The sequence below is a fragment of the Protopterus annectens genome, chromosome 8.part0, assembly GCF_019279795.1.
Source record: "Protopterus annectens isolate FY-2018-M chromosome 8.part0, PAN1.0, whole genome shotgun sequence".
NCBI classification, from domain to species: domain Eukaryota; kingdom Metazoa; phylum Chordata; order Ceratodontiformes; family Protopteridae; genus Protopterus; species Protopterus annectens.
In genome coordinates, this window is record NC_056741.1 from 1534742435 (window position 1) to 1534766380 (window position 23946).

The 23946-nt window shown below is 35.4% G+C and overlaps 1 protein-coding gene across 2 annotated transcripts in view; it reads right to left on the reverse strand.

Moving 5' to 3' along the window:
- USP2 (ubiquitin specific peptidase 2) overlaps positions 1–23946 on the reverse strand; it is a 763545-nt gene that overhangs the window by 649848 nt on the left and 89751 nt on the right. Inside the window, exon 2 of one of the 2 annotated variants that reach the window (XM_044081124.1) lies at positions 13292–13341. The exons of the other annotated variant lie outside the window; for it this stretch is intronic. The gene's annotated coding sequence lies outside the window, so the exon portion shown is untranslated. The remainder of the gene's footprint in view (positions 1–13291; positions 13342–23946) is intronic. 2 annotated transcript variants of the gene reach the window in all.

Sequence of the window (23946 nt, forward strand, 5' to 3'; positions counted from 1 at the left end):
CTTATAGATGCTAATAGATACCTTGAAAGTATGCTTTTGATGTTAAATTATGTCGATACTTATGCTGAATGCCATAAAAGTGATGTTTCCAAGGTTATTCAGAACGGACATAGTAGTATTCATGGGCTGTTAACATTAGCTGAAATCTGTATGTTTACTGTATGGTTGAATTTCCTATTGCTGCAAAATGCTATGGCCTTCCTAAGGTTCACAAGTGTTTGAATAACCCACCCGTGAGACCCATTTTTTCGGGCTGTGGGTGAGCAACTGAACCTCTGTCAATTTATATTGAAAAGCAGTTATGTCCCACTATTGATAAGACAAACACTATACTTAGAGGCACTAAGCATTTTTTGATGCAACTCTTTGAATGGTTCTGCAGGAATAGTACAAATAATATTATACTGGTTACCATGGATGTAGTGTCTCTTTTTATGGCAATTCCTAATGATGTAAGAATATACTTTGTTAGGCTGTTTCTGTCTAAGAATTCTGAATTTTCTGCAGGTCAGATACTTTTGTTATGCTCATTGCTTGACATCATACTTAGCAATACTGTTTTTAAGCTTCATGACAGCTACTACAATCAGAATGTTGGGGTAGCTATGGGCATCATGTGCGCAAACAGCTATGCTAACATGGTGCTTGCATATTGGGAGTCTTTGCATGTTCCAGACAGATGTAATTTTTTTTTACAGTACATCTCACATTATGTACATTTTGTGGATGATGTGATTTTTGTGTGGACTGATTCAGTAAAAACCCTTAATGAGTCTGTGAACTATTTACATCAAACTAATGATTTTTTTTTTAAAGTCCACATTTATGTATTCCAGAAACGCAATAGATTTTCTTAATGTTTGCATTCTGAATACCCCAGACAGCTTTGACACTCAACTTTATAGTAAACCATGTGAGAAAGTGAGCACACTGCATTATCAAAGTATGCATCCTAAACATGTAAAGCATAATACTGAAAAGGCAAGTTTATAGGCATGCAAGACAAAATAGGAAGGATGGTAATGTGCTCTCTTCCTTTGATACCCTGAGTGAGGACTTTTGCCTTAGGGGGTTCTCTGAACAAGAAATAGAGACTGAGCGTCATGACGTTTGATCACATAGGAATAATTTGGCTAGACCCTATTTCTCTAATTTTTCTGTTAACAATGTAGCAAGGCAGAACAATAATGGAAGTGAATTCAGAATGTGTGTTACCTATCAAATGGTATTCAACCTATCTGTAACATCATTAGGAAGCCCTGGCATATCCTGACTACTGATATCCAATGCAGGGAGTTTCTTGGTGAAGCTCCATGTTTTTGTTCTAGAAATAACAGCTCCATTATATCACAAGTTCAGTTAGAGGAACAGGAAAAGGTTGCCGCATGCCTTAATTCACTGATGGTTATAACCATGAAGAGTAATGTCTAAGTCTTACAGAGCCCAAAGTATAAGTAGTATTTGTGTCATTACCAAGGAGTCAGTTTTACTGAAAAGTGAAAAAAGTAGAAAATGCCAGAAGACACGTGTGACGCAAAAAAAAAAAAAGTTTTCTAAAGTTAAGGGATAGAAAGTTGGTAATATTTGGCTGAAGAATTGAGAACAGCATAGTGAAGTGAAAAATAACATAAAATTAATCTGAGTAAATGCAAGTGATAAAGAATTTTTTACAATATTCCAACCCCCCCCCCAAAAAAAAAAATCTTGCTACTGTAGGAACTTAATTTTGCTACCAACATTATCAAGAACCCTGGTCTGTAGAAGAGTGACTTTTATGTACTTTAAGAAATCACTATATATCTAAAGTCAAGAAATCACTATATGAGCAGAAAATACATGGAATGTTAAAAAATATGCTACAAGACATCTGTGCTTCAAAAACAAGTTATCCAGAGTTAAGGAACAGAAAGTTGATCATATACTGTTTTTTAAACGTACTTACTACGGAGAACAAGAATATAACAGTTATAAAACAAATGAAAATAAAGCATTTTCTTCAACATTCAGGTAAAAAAAAATCTTTCTGCTGCAGGCGTTTGGGAACAGAAAAATTTCATATCCTTTCCTTTCTAGTATCCGTTGTCACACATGAAACTGCAATGATCTCTAAGTGCAGTAACAGTTTTGATGCCTCAGAAACAGTGTGGGATGAGAGCATTGTCAATTCATTTTGGACTACAAAAGGATACTTTGAACAAAGGCCTGCCATTTATAAACTCTTTTAGTTGCAGCTGTAAAACTCCTTAGTATAGTATAAAATGGACTCTAAGGCAAACATAAATGATGGTCATTCTATGAAAAAAATAAGCAGTCCTGCTACAAAAAGTATATCAGATGACAGTGACTGACACTAATCCCATTTTATGTCAATCAGATGGGAATACACCACTACTTCCTCATGTCTAGCATGACTCATATAAAGCAGACTTGAAAAGGCTTATGGGAAAGAGAAAGGGTTGAAGATAAACAAAATCACACTATAAGTAAACAGAACATGAGCAAAAATTAATATCTCTTTAGCAACATGAGACAGAGTTCAAACATCTCTGTCCATCATGAAAGCTATAATTTGAAATCGTTCAATAACTTGTATGTACCATTTTTTTTCAAAATATTAATGCAAATATGGACAGGCTATATTAGATGCCAAGAGGCATCAATAGAATGTAAAGTACAGTTGTACAAGTTAACTTACCATAACTGTACATTTTCAAATACTTCACTGTTGCAGTACTGTAAATGATTTTGGTTATACCATGTTAAGGATATGACAACTGGCCAACATCCAAAGTTTGCAGGCCACCTTTAATCACTGAAGGACTTCAGGAGAGCAGAAAATACCTGTGGGTAGGGTATCAAACCTTCAGAGCTTTCCTATGAAATAGAAAAAAGGCTAGAGTCCTCTATTTTTGGCATTTGCTAGCATTAAAAGTAAATAGAAATACTGATGCCCTGGCACAAAACATATGAGGAAACAAAATGGGGACTGAAGGATGGTGCCCCTATGAAACAGTGATTTATTCGGACATCTACTGTTATGGTACGTTATCTTGCATGGCTCTACTATGGTCATCATTAGATCACTGAAGCATTAGCCTAAGCTATATGGCTAGATTACATGAATTTACAAAGAAAGGAAGGAAGGAGATGGGTCAGACTAGCAAAACCAGCACTGGACATGGAAAAATAATCTAGTTTGTAATGTTTTGTAAAAAGTATATATAGAGGACCAAGTTGCTGCCTCTAAAATACTCCTACAGTCTACACATGGGGACATGAGATACAGAAGAAGCCAAAGACCTCATGGAATGGGCCCTGACATTGCTCGAGTTTGACTTGTTATGGTAACAGTAATGGGAAACAATAGCTGAGAAGCTTTTAGAATTTTTCTGTTTAGACACTGACTGTCCCTTGTTCTTACTTTCATACAAAATAAGCACTCCAAAAGATGTTAGTCCTGCTAGTACAGTATCCGAGTTGTCTGTAGACATCAAGAGAAGGCAAAATCCTTTCTACCTTATTTCTGGGTTTGGGAAGAAGACGGGGAAATGAATAACTTGACTCAAAGTAAACTCTGAAACCACTCCAGGCGTAAATTAAGGATTTGTTCTCAAAGATAACCTATCCTTATGAAAAATGAAAGAAGGCTGTCAATATAAGAGCTTGCAACTCAGATATCCTTCTTTCAGAGGTCAGAGTAATGAGTAGTACTGTTTTCCAAGTTAAAAACTTCAGTTCAGTCTACAGCTTGTTCAAATAGAAAACACACAAGTTTCTCTAGAGCAAAGCTGCGATCTCAAGAAGGAGAGCCCGCCTTCTAAGTGGATGGATATGAAAAAAAAAAAACTTTCAAAAACTGTTTGACATAAAGCTTGGTAGAAAGGGGAAATCTAAGGATAGACAATCAGAGATGGCTAAGAGATGAACCTTGATAAAAAGGAAGACAGGCCAGAAAATAACTCACACAAATAATTATGATCCAGAGGCATCTGAGCCTTTAAAGCGTCCTATTTCTTAGTTGGGCACCAACAGAAAATCTCTTCCTCTTACTTACAGTGCATTTCTTAACCTCCTTGAATACAAGTTGCATGTCCTCAGAAAACAGGTGGCACAAAGGTATTTAAACTCTATCATTCAGGCAGTCAGCTGAATAAGTTGAAGGTTGGGGTGCATTAAAGAGCCTCCATCTTGTGTGACTAAATCTCATTTGTGAGGAAGCATGTGGTAATTGCCCTTATTCTTTTTCAAAACAAAAGAGAACCAGTGTTGCCTCCCGCCCAAAGGAAGTCACCATAATTATCTTTGTGGAGCCCTTCTGAATCTTTAGAATGACTCTGGATATCAATGGAAAGGGTAGAAAGCTGTAAAGGAACATTCCTATCCACAGGAATGAAAAGGCATCTAAATTCCAGGCCTTTGTGCATCCAATCGTGGAGCAGAATTTAACTGTCTCCTGTGAATGGAAGCAAAACAGATCTATATGAAGTTTCCTGCAGCTGGAGCAATTAATGAAAGACCTCCAAGTTCAGTTTTTCCTGGAAAAGCACCAGCTTTTCTATTTGTGACAGTCTTTCCTGTCCTGACCAACTGGTCTGCAATAATATTTTCCTCTAACAGAACATAGGTAGCCTGAAGGGAAAAACGGATCTGGGTTGCTAGTTCCCAAGCTATCATAGCTAGTCTGCAAAGGGACTATGATATGGTTCCCCCAATTTGTTTATGTACCACATCACTCTGGGCTTGTCTGTGATTACTAGCAGAGGCCTTAGAGTCCAAAGATGATCTTGAGATTTTAGATCATTTACTATGGACAGCACTTCTTTGACATTTATGTGTTTTTGTCTGTCTTTATGTTACACAGACCTTTAACCTGCACCCTTATGGACATAGCTACACAAACAAAGCCTAATACATCAGTGGTTACAGTCTGTATAGAAGCTGGAAGGGTGAAGGGAAGAACTGGATTGAGAGGTAACTATTCTATCCACCAATGTAGCTCCCTTTTAACAAATCTCAATACTGGGATCTGAAAAAAGAGCATGCTGTTGTTGGATTCAAACACATGTGAGGAACTATTACATTTTTCTCATGTGAAGTCTGGCAGAAGGAATCATGACAATTATAGATGGCATGAAACTAAAATCCTGAGATATTCCCTTGCTGAGGTTAGAGACAGAGTGGAAAAATCAAAAACTATTCCTTGTAAGGGTCTATTTTGTCCTGAGGAAGAAATTCCACCATGAGGGATGTATCCAGAAAGCATCCTAAAAACACTGTCCCTTGAGAAGGAATGAAAGAAGACTTCTGTAAGTTCACCTAAAACTCAGACTGAGACTAGAGATTCCTGATGTTTTGAAAAAGAGTATGCATATATAAGACCGCCATTTAAATATGCACAAATATGAATGACCTACAAACTGCAAGGAGCTGTTGCTAGAGCCAGTCAAGTTTTATACACCTCTGAAGCTAGAGGTAGTCCAAACGGTAAGGCACAGAATTGAAAATGTAACGTAGGCACAGAAAATCTAAGAACTAAGATGTGATGATAAGCATCATTTTTAGTCTAGAGTTAACAAAAACTGACGTGAAATGAGGTAACAGAAACTGAGGGGAAAGCATCTTCAGTTTTGAGAATTTGATGTAAAGATTTAAAATGGAAAAGTATACAACTGTTTTTCAGCTTCCCTCTTTCTTTGGCACCAGAAAGATTCATGAATAAAATTGTATCCCTGTTTGTTCTAAAGGAACATGTTCCACAACCTATTGAAATAGCATGTCTTCCAGAATTGGTAGAAACACAGAAGCTGGGTTTGAGGAACGAGGAGGCATCTCATGAAAAGGATGAAGGGACTTCCACTGTCAAATGTAACATATCTAAATGATTCTCAAAACCCACTTGTCTGAGGTTATCTGATGTCACAAAGGAAAATGAAGACTTAGACTTTGGGAAAGGTTTAATGGGTTACCAGGGTTGGACAGGGGAAATCCTCTGAAATGACAAATACTGTCCCTTTGGACTATCCTTTGTTCTTGCAGGTTCCCACTTCCTGTTAGGGCTTCCTTGTCATTGCTTTTCAAAACTCTGCCTGTATCTTGCTGAGACTGTTCTGTTTCCTATAAAAAGGATCCTGAATTGGAAAGACTGCTCCCATTAAACTTTGGAAAAGAGGGTTGAAAAATCTGTGTGATTCCCTAAATTAACTTTTCTCAGCTGAAAAGGAGTCAAATACTCTTTCTCTATCTAGTGGAGAATTCAAGATCCCACCATGAACATCCTCTGGTAAATTTAGTGGATGTAACCAGAAAACTCTGAAAACAGCATAGTGAGCGTCATAAGATTTGTTGGCAAAGAATGAAGTATTTTGTACAGTCCTGAACAATGGTAAGCCCACAGAACTCAAAGTAGACACTGGTTCAAAGTGTAATGTGATGTCAGCAGAAACATTTGCTAAAGTGAGGGCTGGTGAACAACTTAATTTGGCCACTTGTGTGACGCTTGCTGATTGGAGGTGATGAAATTCAAACCAAAGGCTCAGTAGTGCTTTCATGTTATTCGGCTGGGAAGTTACAGCTTGCAATTTTATGTAGTCCGAAGATCTGTGCAGTCATTATTAGGTCTCAGAGACAGTTGGAGAATGAAACTGCTTTCTTTTACCAAAGCGGTCCATCGTGTAAGGACATGTCCCAGTTCCAGCTTCGGTTACACTATTTTCTCAGAGTTTGCTGATGTTTTCGACGACAAGCTATGCAAACTTCTAGTTGTGTACTCCATGAAAGTAGACCCAGAGGTCAGTCCAGTGGTCAGATCAGCAAGGAGAGTTCCAATAGCTATGCAGGACAAAGTTAAGGTCCATTTAGACAAAATGGTGCAGCAAGTTGTGATTTGTCCAGTCACAGAACCAACTGAGTGGGTGTCTTCCATGGTAGCTGCTCATAAAAACAATTCAGATGAAATCAGAATATGCATTGACCCATGAGACTTGAAAAAGGCAATAAAGGGACCTCATCACCTATGCGTGCAGTCAAGGAAATTGCAACCCTCATGCCAAATGCCACTGTTTTTTCTGCCTTAGATGCAAAGAGTTCATTTTGACAGGTAATGCTTGATTGCAAATCTTCACTACTGACTACATTTAGTATCCCATTTGGTAGATACAGATTCCTCAGGATGCCTTTTGGAATAAATTCTGCCAGGAAATTCTTTCAGCGTGCAATGGAACAATTTTTTTCAGGCTACCCGTGTGCAATAGTTGATGACTTACTGGTTGGAGGCAATGGTGAAGCAGAGCACCACAGAAACCTCAGGAAAGTTCTGGACAGAGCGCATGAAGTGAATTTAAAGCTCAAGCCTCTGAAGTGCAAATTCAGACTACCAGAAGTTACTTATGTAGGTAATTTATTTACCAGTACAAGCTTATGACTAGACCCTTCTAAACAAGCATCCATTCTTGAGATGCCAGCTCCAGACAATGTCCAAGCTCTACAACCGTTTTCTTGGTATGGTTAAGTATTTGAGCAAATTTATCCCTGACTTTTGTGAGTTATCAGTGCCTTTGAGAGAGCTGACATGCAAAAATGTTGCATTGTCATGGTTAGAATACCTGAAAGCATTTGATAACAGAAAATTACTAAACCGAATACATTAAGATAATATGATGTCCACAAACTAGTAGTTTTTTCCTGTGATGCTTCAAAGTTTGGTCTTGGTTCAGTTATTCTTATAGAGGGCAGACCTGTTGCCTTTGCATCGAGAACTCTTACCCAAACTGAGATGCAGTATGCTCAAATTGAGAAAGAACTTTTGACAACTGTGTTCGCATGTTCAGTGTTCCATGATTATATTTATGGCCGTGCTATCCAGATAGAAACTGACCATCAATCTCTGGCCACTATTTTAAGATGACTATGCATTAAGCTCCAGCAAGACTACAAAGAATGATGCTCAAATTGCAAAAATATAATTTCAAAATGGTCTATACAAAAGGTAAACTTCTTTATCTGGCTGATACCTTATCCAGATCACCCAGAAATACCATGGAACAGCTTAATGCAGAGAATTTTGACTTTGATGTCATGGAAGTCCATAATTTTTCCATCGTGAGACTTGATGAGCTGAGAGATCATAGAAATACCACTTCACCAATGTAGGATGGCCATCAAAGCAATCCAGTGTACCACCAGAAGTGCAACCTTACTTTCCATAGAAATGAGATGCTGATGGTAGATGGTATCATTTTTAAAGGTCATAAAGTTATTGTTCCTACTTCCTTACAACGTGAATACATTCAGATTTTGCATCATGGCCACCCAGGATCAGAGTCTACCAAAAGAAGGATGAGAGGACCAGTATTTTGGCCTTCTCTATCTTCTTGTTCAGTATGCAACAGTACTAAGCCACATTTGCAAAAAGAGCCACTTCAGCTATGCCATATTCCTGAACTACCTTGGTCAACAGTAGCAACTGACATATTTGAGTGGAACAATCAGCATTACTTAGTGTTGGTAGACTCTTAGTTGAACTAGTTTGAGATTGATTTGCTACCTAACCTAACGTCCACTGCTTAACTAAGATGAAATATAATTTTTCAGTCCATGGTAGTCCATAGAAAGTTATTTCTGACAATGGTTCTCAGTTTACCAATCAATTGTTTCAGAGATTCGCAAAACAGTGGGACTTCGTCCATGTTACTAGTAGTTCTGAATACCCACAGTCAACTGGCCTTGCTGAATGTGCAGTACAGAGTACAAAGAAATGACTAGAGAAATCAAAGTGTGACAATATCACCGTCTTTTTGAATTTACTTAATCTCAGAAATATATCCCATGACAACCTGGCTCACCTGCTCAGAGACTTATATCTAGGCAAACTAGAACAACCTTGCCTATCAGTTCTAGTTTGTTGGTGCCTAATGCTAAAAACAACAAAGCAATCAAAGCCCAACTTTTTAAGAAGCATTTGTCTTAATAGTCCAGCTATGATAAAACAAGCAGATTTCTTTGTCCATTAAAAGGAGATACAGTGAGGATGCAAACGGTGAAAGGCTTTGCTCTTCGGACTGGTCAAGTGAGAGGTGTATGTGCCAAGCCAAGATCCTACTTAGTGGAATCTGAGGGTAGAGAATACAGAAGAAACTGCAGGCATCTTCTTCTTCCTGTATTGGAGACAATATTGCAGCATCATACCTGAGATACAGACTCTAGATTTCAGAGCAACCCTGACAATATGCCAAAGAACATGTCTCAGTATCCATTCCTGCTCCTGATGATGTCCCAGATGTCCCCAAAGTAGAACATTCCATGAAGACAGTCCCCATTGCTACATCCAATTCTGATTTTTATGTTACACAATCAGGTCGTATTTCCAGAACTAGTGTAAAATACACAGCAACCTGGACATGATTGTTTTACACGTGTCTGATTTTGTATGACTGCATGTCAAATAATTAGTTCTGTATAACTGCATGCCAAAAGATCATTTCTGTAGATTGCATGTTATTGAATAATATAATTTAGTATATGACTAATTCCTCAAAGAGGGAGGATGTAGAACAGAGTGTGTGTATGTACCTTTAAGAAGCATTTCCAGATGTAATATAAATAGTGAGCAGTGCCATTTTGAGAGGACAGCCAGAGTGTCAGCATGTGTGAGTGTAGTAGTTAGTCTATTTATAAGTTTAGGATGTTGATTCATTACTGTCAAAATATGTGGAACTTATACCTAGTATCTGCAAAGACTCATGGTCCTTTTTATCTAACTTAAATAAGATCACACTAGAAGCTGACATTAATTTTTTGACCATCGATGTGGTGGACTTACACTTCTATCCCACATCAGGAAGCTCTAGAGTGGATTGATTCGTTATTAAACGATCTTGGGGCACCAAAAAGTGATATTAATAATATCACTGAACTACTTGACATTATTTTGACTTCAAATTTTTTTTATGTTTGAGAAAGACATATATATACAGAGGCAAGGGGTCGCTATGGGCTCCCCATGTGGAGCAGTAGTGGCCAATCTGTTGATGACATACTGGGAAAGAAATTTCGTGCTCAATAATGCTGAATGGAAAGGTCAGATAGTGTATTACACACGTTTCCTGGACGACATCTTTATCCTTTTTAAGGGAGATGCTGTTTCAGCTAACTCTTTTGTCCAGTATTTAAATTCTACTACTACCTTTCTCAAATTCACTTTTCAATTTGAAGTTCATGGAATTAATTATCTTGATGTCAATCTATCGAGGGTAGGAACATCTGGTGTCTTAAAATCTACTATCTTTAGAAAGGACACATACGTGAATTCCTTCCTCCACTATACCAGTTTACACCCCTTTAAACACAAAAAATCTATTGTAAAGGGGCAACTGGTTAGGGCGGTGAGGATGTGTAGTGAATTTGTTGATTTCACATTAGAATGTGAAAAGTTGAGAGATCTTTTTAGCAACCGAGGTTACCCTTTGCATTTAATAGAAGACATAACGTATTAAGTTACGAACAAAAGACTTAGTGGTTTTTATAAACCTCTTCTTTCACCTTTGCCAGAGGAGCCTTCTGACACTGCAGGTAGTGTGATTCCTATTGTAAATGTGAATTCACCTGATGTTTTGGAATTCTCAGACTTTCGCTTACAGAAGGAATACCCATGTAGTTTTGTTTCAACATTCAGTTTGAATTCATTTGACATACAAAACATTTTGCATAAAAATTGGTATTTTATTTCCAGCAATGCGTTGTTGGGTAATAAATTGGGTGATAAGCCTATTATGGTTTTTAAAAGAGGGAAAAATATCAAAGATTTTTTACAAAGTAGTCTACCTATTGTTGACAATTCTAAGACAAAGGGGTGTTTTGCTTGTGGGGCATGTAATTTCTGTAATTACATCAAAACAGGTAGTACCTTCCATATAACAGGTAGGAAATATATGATAGACCATAGGATTAAATGTGATACTAGGTCAGTCATTTATTTGGCATCCTGTACTTGTTGCACAGCCTTCTACGTCGGTAAGACGGATAGAAGGCTCAAGGACAGGATTTATCAACACCTGTATGCGATCAGAAATAAGATGTGTGAAAATGCATTAGCTAAACATGTTGATTCTTGTCCTGGCCATTCTTTTGTCTTCATGGGTATTGACCATCTACCTACCTCTATTAGAGGGGGTCCCACGTCGATTTTATTGGAAACCCGTGAGCTTTTATGGCAACTCAAACTTGACGCCTTTAATGCACCGGGTATCAATGAAAGTTGCAATATAGCCCCCTTTTTGAAGCTAAAATCATATTTGAGATGAGGCTGATTGTAAACTTGTAGGTCAGTGTTTTAGAAGAGGAAGATCTTAAATACGATATGGCAAGGAGAAGTTTTGTTTTTGCCATGTATATGTATTATTGGTACATGTGTTTTAAGCCAATGATTTTTTACTGTTTGTATTGCTTATTGCCTATGGGTAATGAAATATTTTTTACATAAATGTAAATATTTTTATGGTATTTTATTTTTTTATATACTGTTGATAGGCAGTTACTGTTCTGTTAGATGCATATAATTTATTAATAATCTGAGCGTGGATAATTCCTCAGCGTTCTTAAGTATGAGTGCTTTTCTGCTTGTGCACTTATACATTATTTTATATGTAACTATTTTGTATTTACATATGATGTTTATGGTTTGGTCATTTGTAGAGTGTGAATTTATGTGTTTGAAGTGATTGTACTTTATTGTTAGGCTGGTCGCTAACTTTAACTTGAGCTAGCTCACTCTGTTAGTATAGAGTGTGCCTCTTTAAGAAATTTGTGATGGGAAGTGCTCAGCCTATTATGGCTTGCAGTATTTAAAGAGCGCGGATTTCGCGCACTTTTTTACCTCTGAGGAAGCTACCTACATAGAGTAGCGAAAACGCTTTGTTGATTGTATTATTTTAATAAAATTGCGTTAAGGTTCCTGGACGTGCGGACTTTTTGTCACTCTGGAATTTTGAGGTTTTCCGTTGGTGTGTGGATTCAATTGGTCTGTATTTATAAGTTTAGGATTAAGTTACAAAGGCTCATTCCTGATATCTTTGTGTGTAATAAAGCTGCTTGAACTGAACCCATGAATGCTCGTCTGTTTTATCCTGACCAGACGAGCGACACCTGCCCTGTGATGACAACCCTAAAGCCACAAAGAATGTACAAGACCCCTGATCTACTTAACATTTTTTAGGTGCAATGCCAGTTGGATTGAAAGAAGATAATGAGAAGTCTGACACACCTGATTTGGCCACGGCAGAGCCACCCATCATAGCTAAGGCAGTGACAATTCCAGGCTGACTACCAAAGACTCCCTTGAAACTTTCTTCTTCTTACTGATGTAGGAGTGAAGTAATAAACAGCCCAAAGCCTACTCTATGGTCTAGCCATGAAGAATGCTTGAAAAGTGGGTAGCAAAGCCAGGAAGGGTAAGTGAACCTTTTAAGAGGAAAATTAAAGGTTTGAAGTAGAATTCTACGTGGCACTATGTGGCAGCACCCCAAAACACTAAGCCACACCTTTATTTGTAACAATTATAAATAGTAACCTTAAGAAAAAATAAAATGTTGATGAAATTTTTTTAGAGACGTCTACTAAAACACATTCCCTAGCTAAAATAACAATACTTCCCTAAAAAAAAAAAAAAAAAAACTTTTCCACAGAAAAAATAAGTAAATATGATGGTTTCCCCAGAAGGGCACTAATTTGCCCAGCCTTGTTGAAGTGCTAGCCAATCAGCAATCACTCAAAGCCCAGAAGAAGAGTAGATATTGCTGAAGGTTTGGTACCTTAAACATGGACTTCATACAGCTCTACTTGTGCCTCTTCAATGGGTAGGCTGTGTGGAAGGTGCTCTGAAGCTGTGGATACTGGCCAGTTGTCCTAATCCTTGGTAGGATATAACCCATATAGAATAGACTACTGGAACATTGATCTAATGATGTCATTTACAGAATCACCTGGAGACTGCACTAGCCTGTAATGAGATAATACATACTGGTATGACATAAATATTCAGGCAAAATCAGTAAAACCCCTTTGCTGCCATAAAAAAAATATATATATATAACAGAAAAATGATATTACTTAGCTTTCAATAACTACCCAAAACATATGCAATGTAAATAAAGCAAGTAACTTAATTAAGTTTGATTTGAAAGCTGAATGAAGGAAAATGTATCCTTTAATTACAACAGAAAAATGAAAGAAAATGGACTGTAACAATTTAAAATACAAACAAAATCACTAAGTTGTAGGATATAACAAATGTACTTACAGAAACAAGATGTGCAAATCTTGCAATGAAGAAAGGTATATGTTGGAGTGCTAAACAGACAAGCAAATATAAAATTCAGAACTCAGATTTCATTGGAACAGACATTTATGTTACTTTTTTTCACAGAGTCAAGGAAAAAAGCTAGCCAACTCCCTAATAACCATGTTAAACAAGATGCTATGACATGACCCATCAGACCCACTAGAATCTCCATTCAGCCACAGCCTTGAGACAGGCTAGGGAATGGAGGACTGCAACTGTCATCCCTCTACACAAAGATGGACCATCAATATACCCAACTATAGACCCATAAGTTTGACTAGTTTTATATGCAAGACCATAGGAAAAATGATTGTTGACCTGATAAACAAAGACATAGGAAACCTTCAAACACTGGACCCATCCAAGTTCGGTTTCATCATGGCAGCTTGTGCCTACTAAACTTGGTGAACTTCTTTGAGAAGATTACTCGAGCCATGGACAAGGAAAAAATGGTACGTGCTGCCTATATGGACCTGGGAAAAGCATTTGACACAATACCTCACTTGGGTATTACAGACAAACTAATATAAGACAAACACCCAAATTCTGCCACAGAAATAAATCCGGACTTGGCAGATTATACTCAATTAAGCAATAAAAATAAATAAATAAATAAATAAATAAAGCCATCACCACAAGGTTCTTAAGACTGTTAACTTTTATTATACATATGCAATGCAGGAAAAATATGGTCAGAAGTATAGAGAACAAAAACTTGGTACTCAAAAATGTCAAAATTGTCAGTTTTGTAAGTACATGTATACTACATCTCAAATTATACAGCCTGTAACACAAAAAATCTTCCATCTTAGAGGCCAAGGGGCCTGTAACACCATAAAAATTATATATATATATATATATATATATATATATATATATATATATATATATATATATACACACACATATATGTGCAAATGCATTCTTTGTAATGCATTTTACATAGGTAAAACAAATAGAAGACTTAAAGATAGAATATGTGAACATTTATCAGATATACAAAGACAGCTTGAGACCAATGCTCTATATAGATATACAAGAGATACTGATATAACACATGACTTTAGATGCTTTATCCTGCAAAATATTTAGGAAAACATTAAAGGGGGTCACATACATAACTACACTGAAGTTTTAGAAAATAAATGGATATTACATTATAAAGCTCATAAACCTCCCAGTTTAAATGAAAGTAATACCATTAACCTCATCTTGAAAGAAATACATAATAAATTAAAGTGATAAGTTATATAATAAATGTGAATCAAATTTTATAAATATATCCAACTTTTGCTTTTGTTTGTATTAAGCTATGCTACTGTTTATAATTGTTTATCTATTTAACATTATAATTGTAAGAGATGTTTTTACATGTGCACATGCAGTAGATGGATTGGACTCTCTAAATTGGCCCTAGGTGTGAGTGTGTGCATGTGTGTGCCTTCTGTGGAAGGTTGGACGCAGGGCTGGCAACTCAACACTGTAAAACTCCACTGCCAATCATGAGCGGACAGATGATCTGCAGTGGCGACCCCTAACCGGGAAAAGCTGAAAGAAGAAGAATTTACTTAATGTATATTTCTTTAAATGCTTTTAATTTAACCTCTAATTCAGATATTTTGTCATTTGATCTGATAGTATGTAAATGAAATTGATGAAGTTTTCAAACTATTTGCCTGAAGAAGCCATGAATGGTGAATGTTTTTTTGCATATATGTAATAAAAGTTAAAGTTCTTAAGAGTCTCATGGTGCCGGCTTGTGTTTTTTTTTTAATTTATTATAGACAAACACATAGATTTAGGCATAAATCTTTAGATCACTGAATGGATAGCCAAATGACTCACAGACAGGGCATATGAAGTTAGGGTGGGGGAATCCAAGAGGCCTGTTACTAGTGTATTAGTGTCTTTGGCTGACCAGATTTGTTGATGACTGCAAGCTGAGTGCAATCACTGAAACCCTACAAAGATGTAGATATCCTCCAGGAAGTTGTGACACAGACAAATAACTGGCATCAGAATCATGTCCTAAAACTCAATGTAAAACATGCATAATTATACCCTTTGGGAAGACAACTACCCCTGCGGATTACAATATTGATAACCCGAAGTACATGCCAAGTGATAAGGGACTTAGGAACTCAGGTTGATAGTAACCTGAACTTTGATTACTATGTGTTCCTGGTAGTGGGAAAATCCTTCTATGTGGGGCAACTTCTAAGTAAAGGCACAGCATCTGGATCTAAAGATATCATAGTCCCACTATAATGAGCCATCATTAGACCAATAATCGAGTACAGTGCACCCTTCAGCATGTACCTGACTAGGCATTTGCAACAGCTGGGGTGGACATTTAATATTAATAATGCAATTTAAGCCAGGATATTGATCACCTTTTTACTTAATTTGCCGTAAGTTTCTTTTTTCTCAATGCAATTTTTACACTCCCCACCCCTTTTATCAATGGGCACCTTTTCTAATTCAAAGAACAAAAATTTCTTACATTTCTTAAAAATATATTAGAACATTTATATGCAGTAAGAAGTAAACACTCTGACAACGCCCTGTACAAGCACACCAAAGTTGGCAAAATTTTTAAGAAATGTTAAATGTTTCTTAAAATGTAGGAGATTAAGGGTAGATTAAGGGTTAACAACATTAGTTAAATAAGTTTTATGTGCAAATAGTTGTAGATTTGGAATGTACTTAAGTGCAATTTATTGTTTTTAGGATAATATGTATTCTCGATTTTTAACTTTAAATTTTTAATTGCATTTTAATTGTATTACTATTTAATTAGTTGTTTGATTGAAAAATTAGAAATGTTCATTGATTGGAGAATTTTTTTTTAATTTTGATTGTGATGGTTGCGTCTTATTTCTGATGAAGTCCTTCAAGGACCAAAAGCAGATTTATTAATGTTTTAAAACACTTAAAAAGAGGGTCTATATTAGATCATCAAAACGGCAGAATTTCTAATGATCTAATATCAAACCCAATATCGTGAACGCTGAAAAGAGCAAAGCTGCACAAAACTGAATTCTTTCCTAGGGAAAGAATTCAGTTGGCCATTGTGGCTTCGCTGTTTTCAGCGATGTGGTGGAAAGATACAGGTTGGGTTAAGGTAAGTGTGTGATTGTGTGGACGTTCGGGTTAGGGTGTGGGTCAGGTAAGTGTGCGATCGTGACAGAATTTGGGATTATGGGCGGGATAAGTGAGTTAGCGCGTGGGTGAGTGTGCGATAGTGAGAATTTGGGGTTGGGGCAGGTTAAATGAGTTAGGGTTAGGACACGGGTGAGGTGAGTGTGCGATAGTGATGGACCTTATGGTTAGGGTCTGGGTTAAGGTAAGTGGATAGATAGTAGTGTATGTGCAGTGTATTGTAGGGTTAGATGTAATGTGTGTGGACTGCTGCTTTTTAGTGTGCTTGTGGTGTGTGTGTGTTTCTCGGAACAGCAAATTTTTTTCCCTGGGAAATAAATTTACTGTATTGAGGTTTCGATATAGTTAGGGTTCGGGTTTTGCAGTTCGACGTTATGGCATTCGATAATGAGCCGTTTCGATGATCTGATATAGACACTTAAAAAGATGGTTTGGCAGCTTCATTTTGATAATCCAGTGTAACTTTTGTTGTTTGAAACAGAACTCTTCCCTAAAATGTGCATAAAGTAAATAACTGTCCATTTAAAATGTATTTATTTATTGACATTTGATTACCAGGAAAATCCAACTAAGTAGGATCCCTTTTTCAGCAGCAGCCTAGGAAGAAAAGCTCCAAAGTATTACAAAACAAACAAAAAAAAAATAAAATAAATAAGCACTGGATATTAACCAATATGTAATTCAGTAGGTGAAATACTGGTTCAGCAATAAGATGTAACATGTCAGGGCATTGTGGTTTTCTGTATGTCTTGGTAAAAATTATCAAATATGTCACATAGGGATTTGAATGGGCCAACTACTGTTATTAGCATTCTTCTTTGATATAAAATTGAAAAACAGCTTCTGGATAACTAAATATGACAGTGACTGCAAACTGCCTAACAATTCTGGCAAGGAAAGATGCTGAAGATTTCCAAGATGATCTACAAAAATACATATCGAATTCAGCACTAAAAGCCACATCTTTAATGATAGTAAATGCTGTAACATTTAAATCTGGCAAATTATACAAACTACAATTAAAAAAAAAAAGTAACATGACAAATAATTGCACCATCATTAAACATCTATGAATAATGGTAGACAACAATTTACCTACTAAAGTCAGAAAAACATATCTTGTAGCCCATCTAACTGTACAGCATAGGTCATATAACTCCAAGAAGATTACTGTCTCTATTTACACCTCAAGTGTCAGACCCAGAATGAATACAATGCTGTGTGCCATAACTGTTGAACAAGCCACCTCAAAGAAACTCATTTGGGACAACCGTTCCTTATTAGAAGAAAAATCAAAGGCTTAGAAAACTTGATATACTCAGAAAGACATCACGAAAAGGCATTATTTTATATTATATTATAGTATATTATCCTATACTAAACTGATTGTGTTATTTAGAAGTGACATCTGCCTGGAATATAAGGCATTGTCTAATGCAGGTGCATTTGAATGTCAGTACCTATTCAATACAAATGGGAAGCAAATATCAGATTAAGGAACTGAAAAGTGATGGAGTAAAATCCAGACAGATTTTTATTCAGAAAGTATCCTTTACTTATTGAGACTTCACCAGTACTACTAATAAAACATTAATGACATGATTATTTACCACAATCTTCATAATGTGGTTCAACTCAGTCACCTAGTATCTGTAATTATCCAAGTGACCTCTGTTTTAAAGCACTCTTGATAAAGATGTAATAATTCATCAAGGATATTGAAATGTATTTAATTCCAGTGACTACTTGAACTTGATCTAATACAATCCAAAACTGAAAAACAAATTACTGCAAACAATGGTGTGTCTATAAAAAGCATTAGTTGTGTATTTGATGCATACTAAATAACAATGCTCAGTATGCATTGACATAATCAACTAGTTATTTTTCTACATAAACCAATCATGGTTTAAACATTTTGCAGATTAAACCACACTATAATTATTTAACTACTGCAGTTATAAAAGAAAACAGCAGCAATTAAATCTGCTGAAATAAAGCATATATGTAACTAGCTCCTCTGAAATATACCTAGAGTGTGAACATGTACCACACTCATAGATACCGTTTAGTTTATCAGAAAAGTAAGTTATGTTGGAGGTGCATGGCCACAATGACAAGCAGTTAATGTGCCTCTTCTATACATTTTTGTCAAGATTTAATTTCTAATTTCACTAAAAAAAAAAAAACTAATAAAGAACTGGAAACTATTTGGAACTGTCTGGTGAAAAAAAAAATCTGCTTTTTTTTTTTCAAATGTTCCTGCTAAAACGTCAGCTTGAAACTATCAAAAGAAAATGAGTCATTCTAAGGCAACACTTAGAAGAAGGAACTATATGATCACTAGTGTTCAGGAATTATTGTTAAAATTGGATAAACTAAGGTAGATACAATCAAAGAATATTGTAAAAAGCAGAATTAATAAATGAAGCAGTTAAACAGCAAAAACTTCAGGTATCTAAGAAAGACTCACTCACTGATTTTGATGATAGAATGACTGAAGTTGAAAGTAACACTGGATTCATTTTAAAACAAAACAACAAGTTCCTAGAGAAGATTGATGATCTTGAAAATGGGGCAAGAATGAACAATATCAGGACATATGGAGTACCTGAGAAGCAAGAAAGGGAAAATATGGTAAACTTGGATTCCAAAAACTTTAAACCTCCCTGAAGCCCTGTCATAAGGTATAGAGATGGCACAACGATCCCTATCAGCAACAAGTTCAAACAAGAAAACTTCAATTCCAAGATCCATAATAGTGAAATTCATTTACAGCCAGGACAAAGACTTAGTTCTAAAAGCTGCCTGGTTTGCATCACCCATCAAAATAGGTGATAACCTTATCAGATTTGACAATTACTTTTCTTCTTTACTTGTCTTGAAAGGGAAAGCATGTATTCCCTTGCTGAAAAGTCTAAAAACCTGGAATAAAAACGCATCTAGTTTATCCAGCAAAATTAAGATTTTTGCCAGAAAAAAAACACTTGAAAACCTGGAAGAGCATGCTGTTTTTTTGTACAGAAAAACAATTTACTTAATCCCACTGAAGAAAAGGAGTGGACCTCATCTCTGAAAAGACATGCTACAAGAAATGAATGGACAGTATAAGACAAAAATAAAAAACAAATCAGGGACAAATGAAAATACTACATCTTGTTGTACAATGCATGGTTTTATAATTACTTGCTTTTTGAAGCAATTTGGAATGAATGTAATCAAAAAGTGAAACATCTTTTCATTTTTCGTATTAAAATATAGTTTCAGTAAGCAATAATTTCCTGCTTATTGAAATTCATCTGGTTCTCCACTAGATGGGAAAAAAGTAAACAAAATAGTTATAGTAATAGTCAGTAATCTGAAATATATAATCTAAGGTTAAATAACTAATTAAAGTTTTATAGTTCACTTTATTTAAATATCAATAAGAAGACATATAAGTGATGATTATTAGTCTGGTTTGATATAGAGTGAAAGTTTTATTTAAAAACAATGATCTAAAAGAAGGAAAGGAAATGTACAGCTATGTTCTGTCACGACTATCTGTTAAATTTAAACATTTAAATAATCAACAGTCTTATTAAATCTTGGGATAATGCTTAAATAACACGTATTTAATTAATTTTACTTTAAATGGGACTTATTTGAACTCTTTTCTTTATTTCTTCACTAAAACTGTTAAAGTTTCTTGTTTGCACAGATCGTGATTATACCAGCGCAGTCACAAGCCCTTTTAACTTTTATCATCTTTCTTGTACCTTATTTTCCTACCTGAAAGTCTAAAAGTGTTTCAGAAGTGTTTTTCTTAATGGCATGAGCTTATCTGAGTCCCCACAACAGCCTGGTTTCATTTTGAACAGTTTATGAGAAAGGAAGTGCTACATGACCTTTAACCCCTCCAGAAACTGGAAATGAATGGAACATTAAAATGGACTTTATTGGAAGGTTTTGAAGACTACTTCATGTTATTCGTTGAGTTTAGAAGTCATTTTGTAAGTTGAAATATGCTTTTTAATTTTATAATGATAATTACTACTTCAGTGAAACTAAAGAAGCTTCAGTTCTAAGGAAACTTGCGATAGGAATTGTAAGACTGGGGGAGGAAGAAACTTGATACACAAGGGTAACTATCTCCGATGGTAGGTTACTCAAAATCAACCTTTATAAACCATATAATTTTGCTCTCATAGCTGGCCTTAGGCATAGGCCAACTAGGAGGCCGCTTAGAGTGCCGCTCTAGCAGGGGCACTTTTTCAGTGTTTATTTGGTCTAAGTAGACCAGGATGGGGGCACCGTATGGTGTAGTGTGGGGCACCGTGAATCCCTTTTGCCTAGGGCACCAGTTTTTTCTAAAGCCGCTCCTGGCCTGCTCTAAAGGGATTATGTGAAAGCTTCATTAATAACGTCAGCATACATTTTAAGTTACAGAAAGTTTTATTTATTTTAGTTTTAAAAAGAAAAAAGTTTAAAGCATTGAATACGTAGATCTTCCCCATCCTCATTCCCTCCGGTATAGTTCTTTTGAGTATGTACCTTTAATTGCCACTGGGTGTGGCTTCAGCCTTTAAAAATGAAGCTATTACTTTGCATTTCTAACAAATACTCATAGCCGGCCTTAGGCATAAGCCAACTAGACGGCCACCTAGGTCGCTGCTCTCACAGGGGTGCTTTTCCAGTATTTATTTGGTTTAGATAGACCAGGATGGGGGCACCAGGTGGTGTGGTGGGGGGCGCCGTGGAGCCCTTTTGCCTAGGGCACCAGTTGATCTAAGGCCGCTCCTGCAAATACTCATCGACAGAGGTCAAATATCAATACAATTATGTCTGCCATCATGTATGCTTCAAGATAAAATATTCTGATACTGTGTATGTATCATGGTTTTGGAATTATTAATGCAAATATGAACAGACAATATTTGACGCCTAGAGGTGCAGTAGGAGGCAACTGCAGTAATGCAACTGAAGGAGCACTCGGCTACAATGAGTTAAACAGCAACTTTACTGTGTTTTAAAACGGCTGTAAAAAATAAACTGCTGCATGACTTCTTTTTTATAAGATATTAAACAAAGAATAAGCAGCTAGTATAATGCTTAAATGAAAATAACATAAATTTAACAGGTTTTAGGTTTTAAAAAAGGAAGCAACAATCCAGCTTTATAAAAGACATCTAGAAGTCTATCCTATATTATGTCACGATGACTGCTAGACATGAGTGTGTATGTTTATGCTTGCATATTCACATTTGATTGCAATTATATGGGGAAAGTGAGATTACGATACATATATATATATGTGTGGTCACATAGCTCTGTGGAAAGAAATGTACAGTTCTGTATGGTAGTGTGAAGCTGAAGGGAGAGTACACACACAAACCTGAAATCCTTTGGTAGTATAGCTTTTCGTAAAAATAAATAACGTTTTAACCTACTGACAACATACATATGTGATATGAATACTTACAACTGATTAAATGTAAGCACAGGTAATTAAATTAAGTTTATCTCATATTTCTAGTACACCCAGCTAACATTGTCAGTAATAAAGATAACACTTATTTCAGATACTTTATATTGGTATGCTTGATAACATTGACATAAACAGCAAGCTTTTATACATAATATACAGGACTGCTAAAGTAAAAGGTTATCCTACATACTTTAAATAACTGTGCAGCAAAATATATATATATATAATAGTCAGTATAGTATACTACATATATAATTATTAGTTATTTTGTTGACAGGATATTTAAACATCCTAGAATTAGCAGAATCATGCTTTAAGAAAGTAATGAATAACACATTAGTAAGTATGTAATATGAATATACTTACAATGAAATAAGACAACTGTTATAAGTAAAGTGACTTATAAATCAAATGTGATTTTTATGAGATTAAGCTAATTACTTAGTTCTCTGTTATGTCTGTTAGAAGCACAACTTATACAGTTTGAGTGTATTTTATTTTATTCATGTTGTGTGATTATAGCTACATAAGCAGTAGCAAAGATCTGTGATTAAACAGAGCTATGGGGTTGTTAGAGTGTAGTTTGCATGAAATTTTCATAAAACCAGGAATTTTTTTATTCCATGTTAAAGAACAAAAATGTTTTTAACTCCAGTTTTTAATAGTAGTTTTAGAATGTTTATCCATAACAAGTTGTACATATGTTAAATCTGTATTCATTGTACTAAACTATTGTTCATTAGTTTTTAAAGCTTTTGTTCTCAAAGATGTCAAGATATAAATACCGTTCACTAAATGTTAATGAGTTGAAAAACTCTATAAAAGAAGGTGTTTAAATAAGTATTTAATATTGTATAAAGCAGATACTGTCTTCTTGCAAGATTTAGGCAGGTTTCAAATAAGGGACTACTTAATTCTAGTAAATTCTCATTTTAGTTCGAAAAGAAGCGGCATTGTTATCCTCTGGAAGAAAACACTGGATTTACTGAAAATAGTTGACACTTATTCTGACAAGAATGATATGCTGGGATTGGTGGTAATAGAGATAGGTAAGAAGCATTACACTCTCATAAATACTTACTGGATTCCTGGAATAGGATATAAAACAACCAAGAAGTACCTAGACATTATGACATTATATTCAAAAGGAAATGTGGTAATAGTGGGAAACATTAATTGTATTTTATCAAATAAAGACACCACTAATGAGAAAAGAGTCAAACTATGTTCTACAGCAAAACATTTAAATCACTATACAGGTTTAATGAATATAAGGAATATTTTAGATTTAAAACAACAAAGTTCTTTAAGGTATACTCACTATTCCTTCAAAAATGGAACACAGACCAATACTGATAAAGTCTTTGTATCAAATGAGTTTTTATTAAAAAACAGAAGTTGTATTAATACTCTTGTGCCCTTTGTCTGAGCATAATGCCATTACAGTCACTCTAACCTTTAGCTCAAATATTTTAATTCACTGTCAAAGGTTACCTGCTTGCATAATTCAAATAAAAGGTTTTAATGATTTTTTGTGATAAATTAATCAATTAATGGAATTTAATAACAATGGGAGGTGGCAGTTGGTTTATTATGGGCCACCATACAAAACTATTTGGTAAAGTTAAACACTGGTATATATATATATATATATATATATATATATATATATATATATATATATATAAAAGGAGAGAATAGGACAAGGATTTGACTGATCTGCAATCTAATATAAATAAGTTAAACTTAAACTTAAAGCCCGATGACAAAGTCACAAATATGAATTAAAAAAAAGCTGAATCAGGAATATCAGGAAATACTCCAACACACACGTATATAAATATGTATATGTAAATGTATGTATATATATATAAATACATGCCAAAATGTGAATAGCTAAATGTGTGTGTGTGTGTGTGTGTGTGTGTGTGTGTGTGTGTGTGTGTGTGTGTGTGTGTGTGTGCTATATATATATATATATATA